General features: G+C 45.1%; 1 long non-coding RNA gene across 1 annotated transcript; it reads left to right on the top strand.

Annotated features, from left to right (window-relative positions):
- The first annotated feature begins 772 nt into the window (after window positions 1-772).
- Window positions 773-19,805, top strand: LOC143818121 (uncharacterized). The gene is made up of 3 exons (XR_013224326.1): window positions 773-842; window positions 18,871-18,943; window positions 19,697-19,805. It is a non-coding gene; the product is annotated as an uncharacterized LOC143818121 (long non-coding RNA).
- The last annotated feature ends 618 nt before the right edge of the window (window positions 19,806-20,423 follow it).

The raw sequence follows: 20,423 nt of genomic DNA on the forward strand, positions 1-20,423 counted from the left end.
GATAACAATGTAGCAGACAAGGCGGCCCACAACCAGACAGGCCCGTCTGGCATTTGCCAGATAGATGGCCAGTCCGGCCCTGTGTCAAAGTCACATTTATATTTTGAAAGTGAGGATCCAAGGTTTCCCAGCAGAACATTGTCCAGATCATCACAACACTATCACTAACTTGTATTCATGCCACACTATATTCTGGTACCATCTTTTTCCAAACATCTTGTTTTCCACATGGTATAAATTAAAATGCAATTCAGCAGACCAGGCCACCATCTTTCATGGCTTCCTGGCCCGTTTGTGGTGCTCACATGGCTGTTTCTGAGTACTTTTACATAGGGCTTTTACATAGGCCACCATACCAATAGCATTAGCATTATGATCTGCTGCTATGCAGCTATATAGACAGCAAGCTGCAATGCCTTGTGAGGAAATATCTCACAAAATCTGCTGCTTTGGAGCTGCTCTCACCCAGTCATTTTGTTACAGCATTTGGCCCCTAAGTGGCTCAGATAATAATAATTTCAACACATCAACTTCAAGACTTCTGCTTATACCCAATAAAACCTCCCTTTGAATCAGTGAATTCTCTTAATCTGTCAATAACATTTTAATCCCTTCCTGCTGTGGACAATTTTGCTTTGTGATTTGAGAATAAGAGGTTGCACTTTGAAGAATCTAAAGTTTACCACACATTCTGCTTTATTTCACACTTATTTCTTTTATTCCTTTCTTCCATATGTGTTCCTTTGCGATTTAACTGCCTTCAATCTGATTCTGTAATGTGTACATTCCAAAAAGAACAAGGAACACCATTGCATGAATGGATCTGTCCAAACCTTTGACAGGTATTGTACATATTTTACATATAGATACAAATTTTAGTCCCATGGAACCTAAGCTTGTGATCATTTGATTGCTTGTGCGCTACACTGCAATATTCTAAATTATCCTTAACTTGAAAACAAATTGCAGTATTATCTCCGATGAAGCTTTTTGCATAGCCTTTCTATATAACCACGTAAATGCAGCTAACATCTGTTGATAGCAGCATCCAAACGGTTAAACGTTTTCATTTTTTTATTACTGCATTCCGATTTCCATTGTTCGTTTTTATTTTTTCTTCATCAAAACATATTTTCAGTGGTGCCATTTTTGGACATATGTAAGTCATTAACGTAATGTAACTGAACAACATGTAGAGCAGCAAGGAACAACAGATTGGCAAAATGGCTGACACAGCAGTGACCTTCAATTTTTGCACTGGTTCCCAGCTTCATCTAGCTGTCAAGTATGCAGAGGAAGCCTATGGAATACAGCATATGAAGATGATGCGTCATGTAACTAAACTCAACTCTAGCAAGGTAACTGGGGTTCTAAAGGCCCAGTGGGATATTGGGACTCTGCATAGAGTGTAATACTTGGGGAAGCATATAGTTTAGCCTTCCAGATGCTAAATATAGATCCAAAGAACTGTCCCAGAACACATTGCATTGTACTCCCAGTATTGTCTGTAGATGTAATATAGGTGCCTTAAGAAATGTGCCCCTAAATGTGTTTAATCAGAAATGTAAATGACAAGATTGTATACTGCCATCTACTGCTTTGAAAGTAAAGCCAGTTTGTTTACGCCATTGCTGCTTTTCCTGTTCCTCTACATTTTCATCATGGGGCAAGTGACTGACTATGCAGCCAAGAAGTAAAAGTGATACTGGCACATTCATCATGTGCCCACCACACCATCAGATAACAAATTGCCAAAAGGCAAATAATCCCTAACTAAACACAATAAAACATAACTTTTAATTCAACTACTAAAGGAAATTATTAATTGATAAAACCCGCATTAGTCAGTTTAGTATAAGTAGGACACTGGTATACTACCTATAAAGTGCTCATTGTCCTAATATTACTCATTGTCCTAACATTGTATTAAATTTCAGGCGTGTGGATCAAGGGCAGCATGGTGACTCAGTGGATAGCAGCCTTGCAGCGGTGGGGTCCTGGGTTCAAATCCCACCAAGGATAACATCTGCAAGGAGTTTGTATGTTCTCCCTGTGTTTGCGTTGGTTTCCTCCGGGTACTCCGGTTTCCTCCCACATTCCAAAGACACAGGTGCTCACGTTCTCTCTGTCCCCCTTATTGGTAGGACACTACCCGCATGACAGGTAACTCAAGCCTTTTTACAGGGCCTCTCAGATGACTCTGGGCTCTATCTGCTACTGTGTCTTCGGGTAATAATGGTGGACAGGTGACTTGAAATCCAACTGTCCGCCGGTTTCTGCCAAGGGGCATGAAGTTACCCCCACAACCTCGGTCTTCCGGCTACCGGTATTCTGCACTTCAGCTTGGAAGGAGCCCAGGCATAGCTACCTTCCAGTTCCTCAGTTCTCCTGCGCTTCTCTTCCCCTACCAGTCTCTACTGAATGTTCTGCTGCACTTTCTTTCCAGGAGCTGCAGCACCACACGTGGCTGCACGGCCCCAGCTTTTCTCTCAGACTTACTTCTTTCCGACTTACTTTTCACTGTCTGCTACCGACTGCCTCCTCTCACAATCTCCTACAGACTGCCTAACTCCTCCCCCAGGCCAGAATATATATATTTAGGGAAGCTCCCCTGAAACAGGGTTCAGAGCTCCCCTTTCTGGCCTGGAGTCAGAACAGTGTTGTATGTGCTGATTACCTGATAAAGGGATCCTTCCTCGCTTCCAAGCATGACATCACTCTCTCCATGAGGAAAGCAATGCCACTGTAACAACCGGTTACCTGGGATGTTACATGGAGACATGATGGGTAGGCGTCCTGCCCATCTCTGACCTACCCTCCATAAAAGCCATGCCCATATAGCGACTGGATTGCTCTCTTCACATATCATGCTGGAAAAAACACTTATGGATTTCACATCACGCAGGAAAGCAACCTTTTGACACATATCTACCCTCATGTACAGCACCATTGGCCATGTCACAGTGCCTAAAATTTTGTCGCACCCATTTTGGGGGTTTTGTATGGAATTATGTCCAATTTGCCTTTTTCTCTGTTCCAATACACACAAAGGAATTAAACATGAGTATCACAAAACATGTGTTACTGCAATAATTTTCTGGGAGAAATACTTCATTTTCTGGAATAATTTCAAGAGTGCGACCACTTTCAGAGGTGACTGTATGTGTGTACATACAATATGTATATAGTGTGTATGTGAGTAATTTTTAGACCGACATATTATAAGTTTTAGGCAGATGTGGGGAAAAAGCTGCAGAATAAGAATGCTTTCATAACTAGAAGTGTTAAAAATAAACTGTTATCAATAAACAGGGAATTTAGATTGTGACCCCCATCGGGGACAGCGATGATAATGTGTGCAAACTGTAAAGCGCTGCGGAATATGTTGGTGCTATATAACAATAAAGATTATTATTATTATTATCAAGGTGCGGCCGCTACCTATATATCACAACATAGTATAACTTCACTGGCTCATGCTTTCTAAAATTGCTCTAAGCCTCCCCAACATGTTTCGCCAGCATTACTGGCATCATCAGGGGATTGAGGCTATCATTATTACCTTAAGGCCAGGATCATATATACGCGAGATACGGCCGAGGCTCGCAGGTGAAAACCCAGCTCTGGCGCCGGCACTCTGGAGCGGAGCGTGCAGCCGCACAGCAATACATAGAGCTGCACGCTCCGCTCCGGAGCGCCGGCGCCAAAGCTTGGTTTTCACCTGCGAGCCATGTTTTGCGTATGTGTGATCCCGGCCTAATTCATTTAATACAATGTTAGGACAATGAGTAGTTGAGTAGTTGAATTAAAAGTTATGTTTTATTGTCTTTAGTTAGGGATTATTTGCCATTTGACAATTTGTTATCTAAGGTTGTTACCCTACGCTGGCTTTGGACAGCAGTTTCTGTGTTTGCATCACACCATCAGTGCACAAGGCATTGAGCATGACCGCCACCAGTGACACTAGGGATCAAAGCCATGCCCGATGTACTTGTTACTGGACACTTGGGGTATGTGTCCACGTTCAGGATTGCATCAGGATTTGGTCAGGATTTTCCATCAGTATTTGTAAGCCAAAACTAGGAGTGGAACAATTAGAGGAAAAGTATAACAGAAACATATGCACCACTTCTGCATTTATCACCCATTCCTGGTTTTGGCTTACAAATACTGATGAAAAATCCTGACCAAATCCTGATGCAATCCTGAACGTGGATACATACCCTAACAAGGAAAAAAGCCGGCTATGGATACCTGGATAAATATACAGGAAAACTATATCAATTATTGTGCACAATGTAATTGTGCATAAGAACCATGCCAACGATAGAGGTATAATGATCAATACAAAATTTTATTCAAATATTAAATACATAATTAGACAAAGATGAAAGCAAGGGAAAAGCAGCTAAAAGTAACTAGTGTGCAATGATGACAAAAGATGGTGACGATTGCACTGATAAATAACACAAGAATTCCTGCTATAGCACTGCAATGCCAAAAGGTCACAGTAAATGGTCCGAGATCATAATACAAAAAAGGATTAATTGTGCAGTGACTAGGTTGATTGACCTTATGATACCTGCTACCTAGTAAGTGGAAAGCATATTGAACGATCCCTAAATAGTTTTAAGGCCCTCCTGCTCTAGTAGCACGCCTGCATGATCCTGCAAAATGTCCCAAGGTAATCATGTCTTAGTTCTACTCATGGGGATTGCTCCTTAATCCTTTCACCCCCGGAGCTTTTTCCGTTTTTTCGTGTTCGTTTTTCACTCCCCTCCTTCCCAGAGCCATAACTTTTTTATTTTTCTGTCAATATGGCCATGTGAGGGCTTATTTTTTGCAGGACAAGATGTACTTTTGAACGATACCATTGGTTTTACATGCAGTGTAAAAGAAAATGGGAAACAAATTCCAAGTGTGACGAAATTGCAAAAAAAGTGCAATCTCACACTGGTTTTTTGTTTGGCTTTTTTGCTAGGTTCACCAAATGCTAAAACTAACCTGCCATTATGATTCTCCAGGTTATTACGAGTTCATAGACACCTAACATGTCTAGGTTATTTTTTATTTAAGTGGTGAAAAAAAATTCCAAAGTTTGCTAAAAAAAATAAATAAAAAAAAATTGCACAATTTTCCGATACCCGTAGCGTCTCCAATTTTCGTGATCTGGGGTCAGGTGATGGCTTATTTTTTGCGTGCCGAGCTGGCATTTTTAATGATACCATTTTGGTGTAGATACGTTCTTTTGATCGCCCGTTATTGCATTTTAATGCAATGTTGCGGCGACCAAAAAAAACGTAATTTTGGCGCTTTGATTTTTTTTCTCGCTACGCCATTCAGCGGTCAGGTTAATTCTTTGTTTTTATTGATCGATCGGGCGATTCTGAATGTGGCGATACCAAATATGTGTATGTTTGATTTTTTTTTATTGTTTTATTTTGATTGGGCGAAAGGGGGGTGATTTGAACTTTTATATATTTTTTATTTTTTTTATATTTTTAAACACTTTTTTTTTTAAATTTTGGCATGCTTCAATAGCCTCCATAGGAGGCTAGAAGAATGCACAACTCGATCGGCTCTGCTACATAGAGGTGAAGTACAGATCACCTCTATGTAGCAGAAATTCAGGTGTACTTTGAATGCCGACCACAGGGTGGCGCTCAAAGCAATTGGCCATCAACAACCATAGAGGTCTCAAGGAGACCTCTGGTTGTTATGGCAATGCACCGCTGACCCCCGATCATGTGACGGGGGTCAGTGGTGCGAGCACTTCCGGCCGCGCGGCCGGGAGTGCTAGTTAAATGCCGCTGTCAGCGCTTGACGGCGGCATTTAACTAGTTAATGGCCGCGGGCGGATCGCGATTCCGCTCGCGCTCATTGCGCACATGTCAGCTGTACAAAACAGCTGACATGTCGCGGCTTTGAGGTGGGCTCACCGCCAGAGCCCACCTCAAAGCAGGGGATCTGCCAGCTGACGTACTATTCCGTCAGCTGGCAGAAAGAGGTTAAAACTATTTAGGGATCGTTCAATATGCTTTCCACTTACTAGGTAGCAGGTATCATAAGGTCAATCAACCTAGTCACTGCACAATTAATCCTTTTTTGTATTATGATCTCGGACCATTTACTGTGACCTTTTGGCATTGCAGTGCTATAGCAGGAATTCTTGTGTTATTTATCAGTGCAATCGTCACCATCTTTTGTCATCATTGCACACTAGTTACTTTTAGCTGCTTTTCCCTTGCTTTCATCTTTGTCTAATTATGTATTTAATATTTGAATAAAATTTTGTATTGATCATTATACCTCTATCGTTGGCATGGTTCTTATGCTCAATTACATTGTGCACAATAATTGATATAGTTTTCTGTATATTTATCCAGGTATCCTTAGCCGTCTTTTTTCCTTGTAGGTGTATATGTTGTGGTATAGAGGTATGTTCTCTGTTTACCAAGAGGACGTTTTTGTATAGGTTTATTAATTGTTACTGAACACTGCACAACAGCACCGTAATAATGTAAAAATAAATATTTAATTAATACATATTTAAAATGTTATACACAATATTTAAACATGGAAAGTATACATAACATACACAACCAAAAAACACAAGCGAAAAGGCAATCTGTTTCTGGGTAAAAAACAAATGTATGTGCAGTGCCCCAGAGACCTGGTCGTTGCAGTAACATCGCTCTGCCACTAAGGGGAGTGATGGTACGTCTGATGGCACCAAAGGAGTTCACCTGACCAGGTATCACAGGCACCAATACACTTCACATTCTGGCCTCCAGGGGGAGCTAAGGGTACTATGCATTAGGCCACTCCTCACAATCTGGTAAAACTGGGGGTTGGATAGAAAGTGAGAGAGAAGCTGACTGGGTTGGAACCAGGCAACATCCGGTGGCAGGGGGTGTTGCAGGGAAAAGATTCAGGGGGGTCCCTATCAGGGGTGGGATCCTGACAGAGGCCTAGCGAACAAGAGAGAGCGTTAAGGAACCGCGCCTGCACAACATTGCGGCGGTATCTCAAGAAAGGACAAGAAGCGAGGTTTATTGTGAAGCAGTGAGAAACGAGATCACAGCAAAAAGGAGATAACACCAGTAGGAGTCGTGCCGTAAGATCGAGGCAACATCCTACTGAGGCGCATAGCCGGTGGCCGGAACGCCGAGGAAGTATTGGACTCCAAGCATTACTTCAAACCAATGTCAGGACAGTTAATTATAGGTTGGCTGTCTCACCTAAATCACCTAAGCAGACATAGGGGGCAACTGTGGGAGAGGGGCGTCACTAGGGTCCTGGAAGAACTCCAGGCCTACCCGTCATACGGGTGCATCCTAGCCATATCATCTGGGGGACGGAGAAGAACATCAGAACAGATATAAGTTGTGAGAACGAACATCAGAAACAGACACAACAGTTGTGAGGACTATCCCGTGGTGCTCAGCAGGGAAGTACTACAACACACCAGAGGTCCCTGGAACACAGGCAGCCACCCTATCCTGATGCATGTTTTGCATGATGCTTCACCAAGGCTGGATACTCTGTGCACAGCTGAAAATATCAGCGGGATAGTGTGACAAACTGTAGTAGTGTTCTCCTCTTCCCCAATAATTTCTGTGCTGTATGGTCAATTGATTCCATAAAACCAGCATGCCACCCCCAAAAGCATAGAATATCCTTGTCATGTGCATACATTGTCAAGAAACCAAACCTCACAAGGACATAATGGGAAAACGTCATCGCAGGCTTCTTTCACACTAGCGTCGGGCTCGGCCCGTCTCAGTGCGTCGGGCCGAGGTTACCGACGCTAGCGTTGTATACGCCGCACAACGGGGGCAGCGGATGCATTTTTCCAGCGCATCCGCCGCCCCATTGTGAGGTGCGGGGAGGTGGGGGCGGAGTTACGGCCACGCATGCGCGTTCGGAAAAAGCGGACCGTTGGCAGCAAAAAACGTTACATGTAGCGTTTTTTTGTGCCGACGGTCCACCAAAGCACAACGCATCCGTCGCAATGCGTCGCTAATGCAAGTCAATGGAGAAAAAACGCATCCTGCAAGCACTTTTGCAGGATGCGTTTTTTTGTCCAAAACGACGCATTGCGACGGAGGACAAAAAACGCCAGTGTGAAAGTAGCCTTATATTCAACAATTCAATATCATCTTTTTGGGATCTTTGCATTACACTAGTTTATATTATTGTACTATTGATCTTGTGTCTTGCTGCTGTCTTAGGATATGTGCACACGTAAGAAAAGAGGTGCAGAATTTTCTGCACAAAATCCGCATCTCCTGGCAGAATCCGCAGCTGTGGATTTGCCGCGGTTTTTATGTGGATTTTGTGCGGTTTTTATGCGGAATTGCTGCAGATTTTGTGCGGATTTTCTGCGGATTTTGCCACTGCGGATTTTAACATGGAGGGGTGCAGAAATGCTGCAGATCCGCACAAAAGAAGTGAAATGCACTTCTTTGAAATCCGCAGCAATTCCGCACTGATTTTTCCGCACCGTCTGCACATCTTTTTTTTTCCCATTAACTAACATTGTACTGTACATCACAGTGTGGATCTGCAGCGTTTCTGAGCGGTAAAATCCGCTGCGGATCCGCAGCAAATCCGCACCGTGTGCACATACCTTACACAACGTCCACTTTGTAGCAGAGTTTGTATGTTTCTCAACAAGTTTAAAGTATCTCACACTTATGCTTCAGTATGGCCAGGTTCACATTAGCGTTCGGGGGTTTTGCGGAGGGCTGTGTACGTCCTCCGTTAAGCCCTGCCTACTTCCGTCCTACTTCTGCATGCGTACTGCGCACCTATCTTTAACATTGGGTACGCAGGACATGCGGATGTATGCGGATGCATTGTTTTGAGGTGCCCACCATCCGCACAAGACGCAACTTGTTGCGTTCCCGTGCGGTCGGCGGGCACGTCAAAACGACGCATCCGCATACATCCGCATGTCCTGCGTACCTAATGTTAAAGATAGGTATGCAGGATGCATGCAGAAGTAGGCGGGGCTTAGCGGAGAACTTACGCAGCCCTCCGCAAAGCCCCCGAACACTAATGTGAACTTAGCCTTAGTGTCTGTGTTTCAACCTATGTGTGAAAATGATGATCATTATCACTTGTTTGGTATAATTGGTTACCCATAAACAGGGCTATAAATCTTACAAAATCCCTGACTTTGTTAAAATGTACCTAGAAGAATAATGGTGGTTTAAAAACAAAGGGTGGTCACACCAAATATTGATTTCATTCAGTTTTCTCTTTTGTACATTCACTTTACATTTTGTTTATTGATAACAGTTTATTTTTAACACTTCTAGTTATGAAAGCATTCTTATTCTGCAGCTTTTTCCCCACATCTGCCTAAAACTTATAATATGTCGATCTAAAAATTACACACATACACACTTTATATATATATTGCATGTACACACATACAGCCACCTCTGAAAGTGTTCGCACCCTTGAAATTATTCCAGAAAATGAAGTATTTCTCCCAGAAAATTATTATAACACATGTTTTGTGATACTCATGTTTAATTTCTTTGTGTCTATTGGAACAACACAAAAAACAGAGAAAAAGGCAAATTGGACATAATTTCATACAAAACCCCCAAAATGGGTGCGACAAAATTTCAGGCACTGTGACAGGGTTAATGGTGCCGTACATGAGGTTAGATATGTATCAAAAAGGTTGCTTTCCTGCGTGATGTGATATCCATAAAGGTATGTGCACACGTAGTTTTGAGCTCTGCGGATTTTTCCGCAGCGGATTTGAGAAATCCGCAGGTAAAAGGCACTGCAATTTTGTGCAGATTTTACACCTGCGGATTCCTATTATGAAGCAGGTGTAAACCGCTGTGGAATCCGCACAAAGAATTGACATGCTGCGGAATGTAACCCGCAGTGTTTCCGCGCGTTTTTTTCCGCAGCATGGGCACTGCGGATTGCATTTTCCATAGGTTTACATTTTACTGTAAATGCATGGAAAGCTGCTGTGGATCCGCAGCAAAATCCGCAACGTGTGCACATAGCCTAAGTGTTTTCTCCAGCATGATATGTGCTGAGAGCAATCCAGTCGCTATATGGGCATGGCTTTTATGGAGGGTAGGTCAGAGACGGGCAGGATGCCTACCCATCATGTCTCCATGTAACACACCAGGTAACCGGTTGTTACAGTGGCATTGCTTTCCTCACAGGGAGAGTGATGTCATGGTTGGAAGTGAGGAAGGATGCCTTTATCAGGTAATCAGCACATACAACACTGTTCTGACTCCAGGCCAGAAGGGGGAGCTCTGAACCCTGTTTCAGGGGAGCTTCCCTAGATATATATATTCTGGCCTGGGAGTTAGGCAGTCTGAGATTGTGAGAGGAGGCAGTCGGTAGCAGACAGTGAAGGAGTAAGTCGGAAAGGAGTAAGCCTGAGAGAAAAGCTGGAGCCGTGCAGCCACGTGTGGTGCTGCAGATCCTGGAAAGAAAGAGCAGCAGAACATTCGGTAGAGACTGGAAGGGGAAGAGAAGCACAGGAGAGCGAAGGAGCTGGAAGGGAGCTGTGCCTGGGCTCCTTCCAAGCTGAAGTGCAGAATACCGGTAGCCGGAATACCGAGGTTGTGGGGGCTTCATGCTCCATGGCAGAAATCGGCAGACAGTTGGATTTCAAGTCACCTGTCCACCATTAACACCCAAAGACACAGTAGCAGATAAAGCCCGGAGTCATCTGAGAGGCCCTGTAAAAAGGCTTGAGTTACCTGTCATGCGGGTAGTGTCCTACCAACAAGGGGGACAGAGAGGGGGACAGAGAGAACGTGAGGACCTTGCGTGAGGCATAGGCAGCAAGGGACTACAACACAGTGCATTGTGGAAGGCTTCCAACCCCACCTGTTAAGGGGGATTCCTGAGTCCCTTCCAGGCCGGTCGGACCACACCAGCACCAATGATCTGGACCCTGGACTGTGGCTGCCTTGCAACAGTAAAGAGGTAAAGAGACTGCAACTTGTGTCCTCTGTTTCTTTCTTCACCACCTACCACCTGTCCCTACTACACCGAGAGCCCTGGGGACCCCAGCTTCACCTGTGGGAAGCCATGCCATCTTTGCTGCAGTGCCATCACCCCCAGAGCACTCTTTTAAGCAGCGCCGGTCACCCCTGACCGAATACCACAGGTGGCGTCACGAACATTTCTTATTCTAAAAACCCATTAAAGACTGTCCCTTTTATTTGGACGCCCAGGGCCATGGATCGGGTCACGGCCACCGTGACCACCCCTTTAATGACGACCAAACCCGGTACCGAATACCCCATGGCCCTTAGTCGGGCACTCCATCTCCACCTCCAGGGTGTGGCTGGAGGGAGTTAAATGTCCGTCTAGTTTTTTATGTTTTTTCTCTGTCTGTGTGTGAGGAGGAAAGGAAGCCTCTTGGCTGCTTGCTTCTGTTACCAGTTTCTTTTTTTTTATGATGCAATAAACCACCCAGAGACTTAACCACATGTGCGCCCAGGGGCGGGCTGGGCTGGGTGGCAGGAATGCATATGCCCCCGTGCCGGTGCCTAAGCAGCTGCACAGGGCCGCTGGTGGACCGGCAGTGATTTTAATACATAGCACACCTGTGCGTGGTCGCATCATCCCGCCAGCCACCCCGACATGCAGGCTGCAGCAGCATGTGATGAGCAGGCCCAGGGGGGGCAGGACCCGCAGCGTGCACCTGTGGCTGGAGCCATGGCCAGCTTCAGTAATGTGCACACAGTGGTGAGAGGCGACAGGTCCTGGCACACAACTTAGAAGAGGAGGAGGGTGCGTTACTTACACAGTGATCGCACGCACCCTCCTCCTCTTCTGTGTGCAGATCTGTCTCCGATGTCCAATCAGCCAGGACCTGGAGGGGGAGGAGCGGCAGCATGCAGAGCAGCAGCACAGGACAGCAGCTGCCCATTACCCAGCACATTCCAGGCAGGGGCGCCACTATCATGAGGCAAGTTGAGTACTTTGCCTCTGGCTGCGGAGCATCCCTAAAGACAGGGGGCGGCAGAGCGGCAATGGTGCTGACTCTCCCTGTAATCCCTGCTGACACTTGCTGACACTGTCACAACAACCTAACGTGCCTGGCAGGTGACTGTTACCACTTACCCGGGCTGAGGTGCAGAGGCGGTGCCCAGTCTCCCGACCTGCTGGGACACACACATTGCTGGGACTAGTCGCACAGAGCAGTAACCAGCAGTAACAGTAAACATCTCGTGCGGCCCAGCACGCTGCTGCACATCTCTGTCACAGTTCACTGCTTCCCTCCATCAGACTGTCAGAAGTAGATAAGCTATGTGAACCAGCTGGGGTTTTCAGATCTGAAAGTAGTAAGGAAGTCGGATGTAGCAGAGTTGGTGTTACCCTATGTGCAGGGCCGGTTTTAGACAAAGTGGGGCCCTAGGCAAAAATTTAAAGTGGGGCCCCAAATGCTAACATTGTAAAATTACACAAACATTTAAGTTACATTACATGAGCAGGATGCGGATACAGTTGGTGGAGGGGCCTGGAGCCAGTGCTCACACTGTGGCCCCCATATTTAGGGGCCTAATATCGGTCAACAGGTCTGCCACTATTAGCTGTATGCAGGGGCGTTGCTAGGGTCAGAAAAGATTGGGGGCCCAAGCCCCAAGACAAAGAGTTGCCCCCAACCCCCTCTTAATTTTTTTTAACACCACAGATAATACAGTGATAACTAGTGTTGAGCGATACCGTCCGATACTTGAAAGTATCGGTATCGGAAAGTATCGGCCGATACCGGCAAAGTATCGGATCCAATCCGATACCGATACCCGATACCAATACAAGTCAATGGGACTCAAGTATCGGACGGTATTCCTGATGGTTCCCAGGGTCTGAAGGAGAGGAAACTCTCCTTCAGGCCCTGGGATCCATATAAATGTGTAAAAGAAAGAATTAAAATAAAAAATATCGCTATACTCACCCTCCGACGCAGCCTGGACCTCAGCGAGGGAACCGGCAGCGTTGTTTGTTTAAAATTCGCGCTTTTACTTGGTTACGTGAAGTCCCGGCTTGTGATTGGTCAGGGCGGCCATGTTGCCGGGACGCGGACCAATCACAGCAAGCCGTGACGAAATTACGTCACGGCTTGCTGTGATTGGTCCGCGTCCCGGCAACATGGCCGCCATTAACCAATCACAAGCCTGGACGTCACGGGAGGCTGGACACGCGCCCATTTTAAAAAGCGCGCGTGTCCAGCCTCCCGTGACGTCACGGCTTGTGATTGGTTAATGGCGGCCATGTTGCCAGGACGCGGACCAATCACAAAGCCGGGACGTAATTTTAAAATCCTTAAGGACCTGAAATTACGTCACGGCTTGCTGTGATTGGTTGCGTCTCCCATGTGACTGCGACGCAACCAATCACAACGCCGGAACGTAATTTTAAAATCCTGAAGGACCTGAAATTACGTCACGGCTTGCTGTGATTGGTTGCGTCCCGGTCACATGGGCGGCACGCAACCAATCACAAGCCGGGACTCACGTAAAGGAAAGAAAAGCGCGAATTTTAAACAAAGAACGCTGCCGCTTCCCTCGGTAAGGTGCAGGCTGCGTCGGAGAGGTGAGTATAGCAATATTTTTTATTTTAATTCTCTCTTTTACACATTTTTACATTAATGTTGTTTCGATACCGATACCCGATATCACAAAAATATCGGATCTCGGTATCGGAATTCCGATACAGCAAGTATCGGCCGATACCCGATACTTGCAGTATCGGAATGCTCAACACTAGTGATAACTAGTGTTGAGCGATACCGTCCGATACTTGAAAGTATCGGTATCGGAAAGTATCGGCCGATACCGGCAAAGTATCGGATCTAATCCGATACCGATACCCGATACCAATACAAGTCAATGGGACTCAAGTATCGGACGGTATTCCTGATGGTTCCCAGGGTCTGAAGGAGAGGAAACTCTCCTTCAGGCCCTGGGATCCATATTAATGTGTAAAATAAAGAATTAAAATAAAAAATATTGCTATACTCACCTCTCCGACGCAGCCTGGACCTCACCGAGAGAACCGGCAGCGTTGTTTGCTTAAAATGCGCGCTTTTACTTCCTTCCGTGACGTCATGGCTTCTGATTGGTCGCGTGCCGCCCATGTGGCCGCGACGCGACCAATCACAGCAAGCCGTGACGTAATTTTCAGGTCCTCAATGCCTAATTCTAGGCATTCATGATTTTAAAATTACGTTCCGGCTTGTGATTGGTCGCGTCGCGGTCACATGGGCGACGCGACCAATCACAAGCCGTGACGTCACGGGAGACAGGAGACGCGCGCATTTTTAAAATTACGTCACGGCTTGTGATTGGTTGCGTGCCGCCCATGTGACCGCGACGCGACCAATCACAGCAAGCCGTGACGTAATTTCAGGTCCTGAATGCAGAAATAGGCATTATTATTATTTGCCATAATACAAATTCTAACAGTCTATTCCGTATGACTATCAGCTGTGTATCCACCAGACTTCTGCTCAAAACAACTGATGGTCCCAACCCCATTTATAAGGCAAGAAATCCCACTTATTAAACCTGACAGGGCACACCTGTGAAGTGAAAACCATTTCCGGTGACTACCTCTTGAAGCTCATCAAGAGAATGCCAAGAGTGTGCAAAGCAGTCATCAAAGCAAAAGGTGGCTACTTTGAAGAACCTAGAATATAAGACATATTTTCAGTTGTTTCACACTTTTTTGTTAAGTATATAATTCCACATGTGCTAATTCAAAGTTTTGATGCCTTCAGTGTGAATTTACAATTTTTATAGTCATGAAAATACAGAAAAATCTTTAAATGAGAAGGTGTGTCCAAACTTTTGGTCTGTACTGTATATCCCCATTCTGATATATGTCCACCGTTCTGCCAATGTTCTTTAATGTATAGAAAAAATAAGCCATTATACTAACCAAGGGAGTACATATGAGTCATGGGGCTCCATAGACGATGCATAATGCACTCCCCGTAGTCCTCCCTAAAGCGTAATGCACCACCACAGTCCTCCTTACAGTATAATGCACTCCCCATAGGTCTCCATACAGTATATTGCACCCTCATAGGCCTCCATATAGTATAATGCACCATAATAGTCCTCCATTATTATTATTATTATTATACATTTTTATAGCGCCATTTATTCCATGGCGCTTTACATGTGAATGGGGAAAATATAGACAAGTACAATAAACATGAGTAAAACAAGGCACACACAAGTACAGGAGGAGAGCGGATCCTGCCTGCGAGGGCTCACACTCTACAGGGGATAGGTGAGAATACACTAAGAGAGGGTAGAGCTGGTCATGCGGCGGTTCAGTAGACTGGGGATCACTGCATGTTGTAGGCTTGTCGGAATAGGTGGGACTTCAGGTTCCTTTTGAAGGTTTCTGTGGTTGGCGAGAGCCTGATGTGTTGGGGTAGAGAGTTCCAGAGTATAGGGGAAGCACGGGAGAAGTCTTGGATGCGATCATGAGACGATGGAAGGTTGTGTGTAGGTGGGTAACGGGAGACCATGTCACAGATGTATGGAGGAGTCAGGTTGTGAATGGCTTTGTATGTTATTGTTAGTGTTTTGAACTGTAGCTTTTGGGCAATAGGAAGCCAGTGAAGGGCCTGGCAGAGAGGAAAGGCTGGGGAGTAACGGGGAGACAGATGGATTAGTTGGGCAGCAGAGTTTAGGATGGATTGGAGTGGTGCCAGAGTGCAGACTCCATACAGTATAACGCATAGCCCATAGACCTCCATATAGTATAATGCACCCCATAGTCCTTCATATTGTATAATGCACCCACATAGTCCTCCATATAGTATAATGTACCCCATAGACCTCCATACAGTATATTGCACTCCCCATAGTCCTCCATACGGTATAATGCACTCCCGATAGTCAACCATGTAGTAGTATGGCCACCATGTACTCACTGATTTAAAAAACCCAACTCCTCGAATTCACTCCTTCACCGTGCAGCATCCTTTGACTTCAGCATGCAACTGATGGGAGTGCATGATGTCAAAGCCTTGCGCCCCCAGTTACATGCACACCAGCTTCAGCTACTGGCTTCTGATTGGTCGGCAGCGTGTACTGCTACACACAGGCCCGAAGGGTCTGAGCAGCAATGTGTGTCCAAGGACACACATCTAGCTGGAGTACTTGCTGGCGTCAGCGGGCCCCTCACCCACCTGGCCTGGTCGTAATGGCAATAGTGATTGTTACACCCCTGCTAAACACCTTAGAGAGAGAGAGAGAGATACAAAGAAATTAGCTGGTGGTTATTTAATAGCCTGTTTAGCCTGGAATACCATGCTATCCATGCGCACAGAGCAATCTTGACAGCACATGTTCTCATGTTCTCGGCAGCACGTGTTCAGTGTTCACAGGAATGAACCGTTCTATACAAACAGTAGAAGAGCTTGATTTACTGCTCATTGAAATTCTTCTCAGCAGGTCACTATACACAGCCTCGTCTCTGCCTGTGTGCACACACTCAGCAGGCAATGTTTGCTCCCAGATAGACTCGGTGTATAAATTTATCTCTGGACATTATATATTATACATTTGCCTGGACATTATATATTATAGATCTCTGGACATTATATATTATCAATCTCTTTGGACATTATATATTATATATAGCTCTGGACATTATATATTTTAGATCTGTGTTTGTGTGCGTGCGGGTGTCTGTGTGTATCTGTGTCTGTGTGTGTGTATGGGTCTGTGTATTTCTGTCTGTGTAGCCAGACATCGTCTGATGGGACTACTACTCCCATCCGTCTATGTCTGCTGTCACATATAACAGTGACAGCATGAGACGATGATGGGACAGCAGTCCCATTATCCCACGACTGTGTTCAATTGTAAATAAAAAAAAAAATCATTCATACTCACCAAACACCTAGTCCTCGATGCCCGCGTCTCCTGCAACAAAAATTAAATAATAAAGCAACATATACTTACCTTTCCGCCGTAGTCCATTTAATAACGAGTGTCCCACAACGATCTCACGTGTAGAACAGTCACATCGGGAGATGTGACTGTTCTACAGGGCCTCCGGTAATACACTGATAGGAAGTAATCCTCACACAGTGTATAACTCTGTTGATTTCTGAAGCTGAAACCATACAGTGAGTAGTATTCTTAATCCTTTATTTTCTACTACTTAAACAAAAATTTAACAAGTGTAAAGATCGATGTTTCAAATACATACACTTTTAAATAGGAATATATTTTACATGTGCGTCAGGTTAGGCGAGTAAAGAGTAAACCAGATTTATTTGTACTGATTTTACTATGTGGGGGGGGGTGGGGGGGCACCATTTTTCAGTTCGCCTCAGGCAGCAGAGAGGCTCGGTTCACCCCGATTCCAGGTAACCTCACCAGCTTGGATAAAGATCCGCTTGGATCGAAACGCGTCGCTCGTTGTCCTGTGTGCATCTTCCTATGTGTGTGTATGTGTGTTTTCCTACATGTGTGATGCGCCCACCAGGGCAATGGGGATACTCGGTACCGGGTCCGGTCGCTCTTAAAGGGGATGTCACAGTGGCTGTGACCTGGTCGATGGCCCTGGGCACTCAATAAAAGGGAAAAGTCATTTAAAGGGAATTTGGAAATAAAGTGTTTGTTCGTGACTAGTGTTGAGCGATACCTTCCGATACTTGAAAGTATCGGATAGTATCAGCCGATATCTGAAAAATATCGGATATCGCCGATACCGATACCCGATACCAATACAAGTCAATGGGACACAAGTATCGGAAGCTATCCTGGATGGTTTCCAGGGTCTGAAGGAGAGGAAACTCTCCTTCAGGCCCTGGAATCCATATTCATGTAAAAAATAAAGAATAAAAATAAAAAATATGGATATACTCACCCCTCCGGCGGACTCTGGACCTAGCGGTGTTAACCGGCAGCCTCCGTTCCTAAGAATGAGTGAGTGAAGGACCTTCGATGACGTGGCGGCTTGTGATTGGTCGCATGACCGCTCATGTGACCGCTCATGTGACCGCTCACGCGACCAATCACAAGACCGCGACGTCATCGCAGGTCCTTCACTCGCTCATTCTTAGGAACGGAGGCTGCCGGTTGCAGCGGTTACAACCAGGGCGCGTCAGAGGGTGAGTATATCCCTATTTTTTATTTTTATTCTTTATTTTACACATGAATATGCATTCCGATCCCGATTCCCGATATCGCAAAAATATCGGAACTCGGTATCGGAATGCTCAACACTATTCGTGACGCCACCTGTGGTGTTCGGTCAATAGGGACTGACACTGCTTAAAGGGGTCCTCTGGGGTGATTTTGTTGCAGCAAGATGGTGATGCTTCCCACAGGTGAAGCGGGGTCCCCAGGGCTCCCAAGGTGTATGGCAAGGATGGAGTATGCCGGCAAATAAGTGGAGGACACAAAATGGTAAGGCCTTTACCTGGTTTACTGGCAGTAGCAGTCCACAGTCCAGAGTACCAGGTACAGGTGATGGTATTTTAATCCGACAAAAAAGGAGAAAGAAATATCCCAAACATTGATATAAGCTTCAAGTAGATACACAAGCATGAAACCAAAGAAAGACCACTTGAAATAAATAATCCAAAAAAATTCACCATTAAAAGTCAATCATTTTATTATTATTAGACACTAAACATAGACACAACACAAAAATTCTATTAAAATTAGGGGAATCACACAACGTAACTCTGACTCAATACATTTCTGGTTCCACAATGTGGAATACCCTGAAAATAGAGATGCAATTCACATATGAGATCAATCAATATTCAATATACTGAATTCCATAAACAATAATTATAATCATGCCTCTTTACTTTCATAACAGGTCCACAAAAGAAAAAAGCATAATAAATATCAAGTAGTTTATCCCAAGAATAGATTACCAGTGGTAAAGAAAGGTATGTAATTAATCAATCTATTATAAGCAAACACATGAAAGTATCCCAAAAAGTACAAAGTGCATAGCGCGTTTGTAATACTAACCGGTGCTCATGCTGACTGTGCTGGTGCCTCCACCCCACACTCCAACGCACGTTTCACATGTTGCTTCATCAGGGAGTGATACAGTGGGGGTCACACCTGCTGTTTATATACAATCTTCCCCTGAGGAAGCGGTAACATTCGGACGTGAAACGCGCGTTGGGGTAAGGTGACTGGGGTCCGGACGGGACTTGCACACTTCACATACATGGGTAAATATTTTGATCGACTTATATTTATTTATTTTGTACTTATGCGCACAGAGGTATATAGCGAGGAAAGGGAATGACCGCCTATATTGTTGCACTGGTTGCAAGGATCGCTATATTATTAAGCACATGCACTTTATATTATCGTGGATATCATGCCTGATTGCATAACTTCATGAACCTGTTGTGGGTATTACCTGTCTCGTTCTGTATTCTTGGGACATCTTTTGCATTCATGGATATAGTCACAACAACTATGACAAAATCCATATACCTCTAGTTGTTACATTTGTATTTTCTATATGTAAAATGTAATGTGATTGTTTGAATAAATAATATAACTTTTTATAATTTATTGGCAATATTCTTGGACTCTTTTTTTCTCCTGTATTGACATTGTTTATGAGTCGCCATTTGGTATGTGTATATGGAATAGATGACTGGTATCTTTTTCTGGAGCAGTTTCACTAGGTACAGCAGGAGATTAATAAACTCCTAATACAGCAAAGGCAGATGGAACTCCTGGCAGGAGATGTCCGCAGCAGAGAAACCATCCCTCCCCCACATCAAGGTAATGACTCCTGCATCCAGAAAGCGGTAAGATGAGCCATGCAAAAGATGGCACCAGGAGATGATATAGAGGTGTTTTTGACTGTGTTCGAGCGGGTGGTGGAGCATGAGAAGCTGCCACCAGAGCAGTGGGCAGAGGTGCTGGCCCCCTATTTGACTGGTGAGCCCCAGAAAGCATATTATGATTTAACATTACTGGATGCCCAGGAATATGCCAAGTTGAAAACGGAGATATAGGCACGCTCAGGGGTCACTATGTCTGTCAGAGCCCAAAGGGTTATCACTGGGCATATTATGGTGATAAACCTTCCAAATGTTTGACATGTTGCATTTGGTCCAGAAATGATTGCAGCTGGAGTCCTCCACTCCAGCTCAGAATGCCGAGCGGGTGGTCATGGACCGGTTTATTCCCTCCCTCCCCAGGCTGGTGCAGACCTGGGTTGCCCAGGGAGATCCCTGTGATGCGGATGACTTGGTGGGTCTCATAGAAACATACCAGGTGGTCGAGAGGACCCTAAGGTAGCTGGGGAGTGGTACCCAGTGGTATCCCTAGTCCCAAAAGATGGGTAAGAGTGCCACCCTGGGGGTCCCCAGGAGCCTCTGAGGGGCTACCAAAGGC

The sequence above is a fragment of the Ranitomeya variabilis genome, chromosome 3 (assembly GCF_051348905.1).
Source record: "Ranitomeya variabilis isolate aRanVar5 chromosome 3, aRanVar5.hap1, whole genome shotgun sequence".
In the NCBI taxonomy this organism is placed as follows: Eukaryota; Metazoa; Chordata; class Amphibia; order Anura; family Dendrobatidae; genus Ranitomeya; species Ranitomeya variabilis.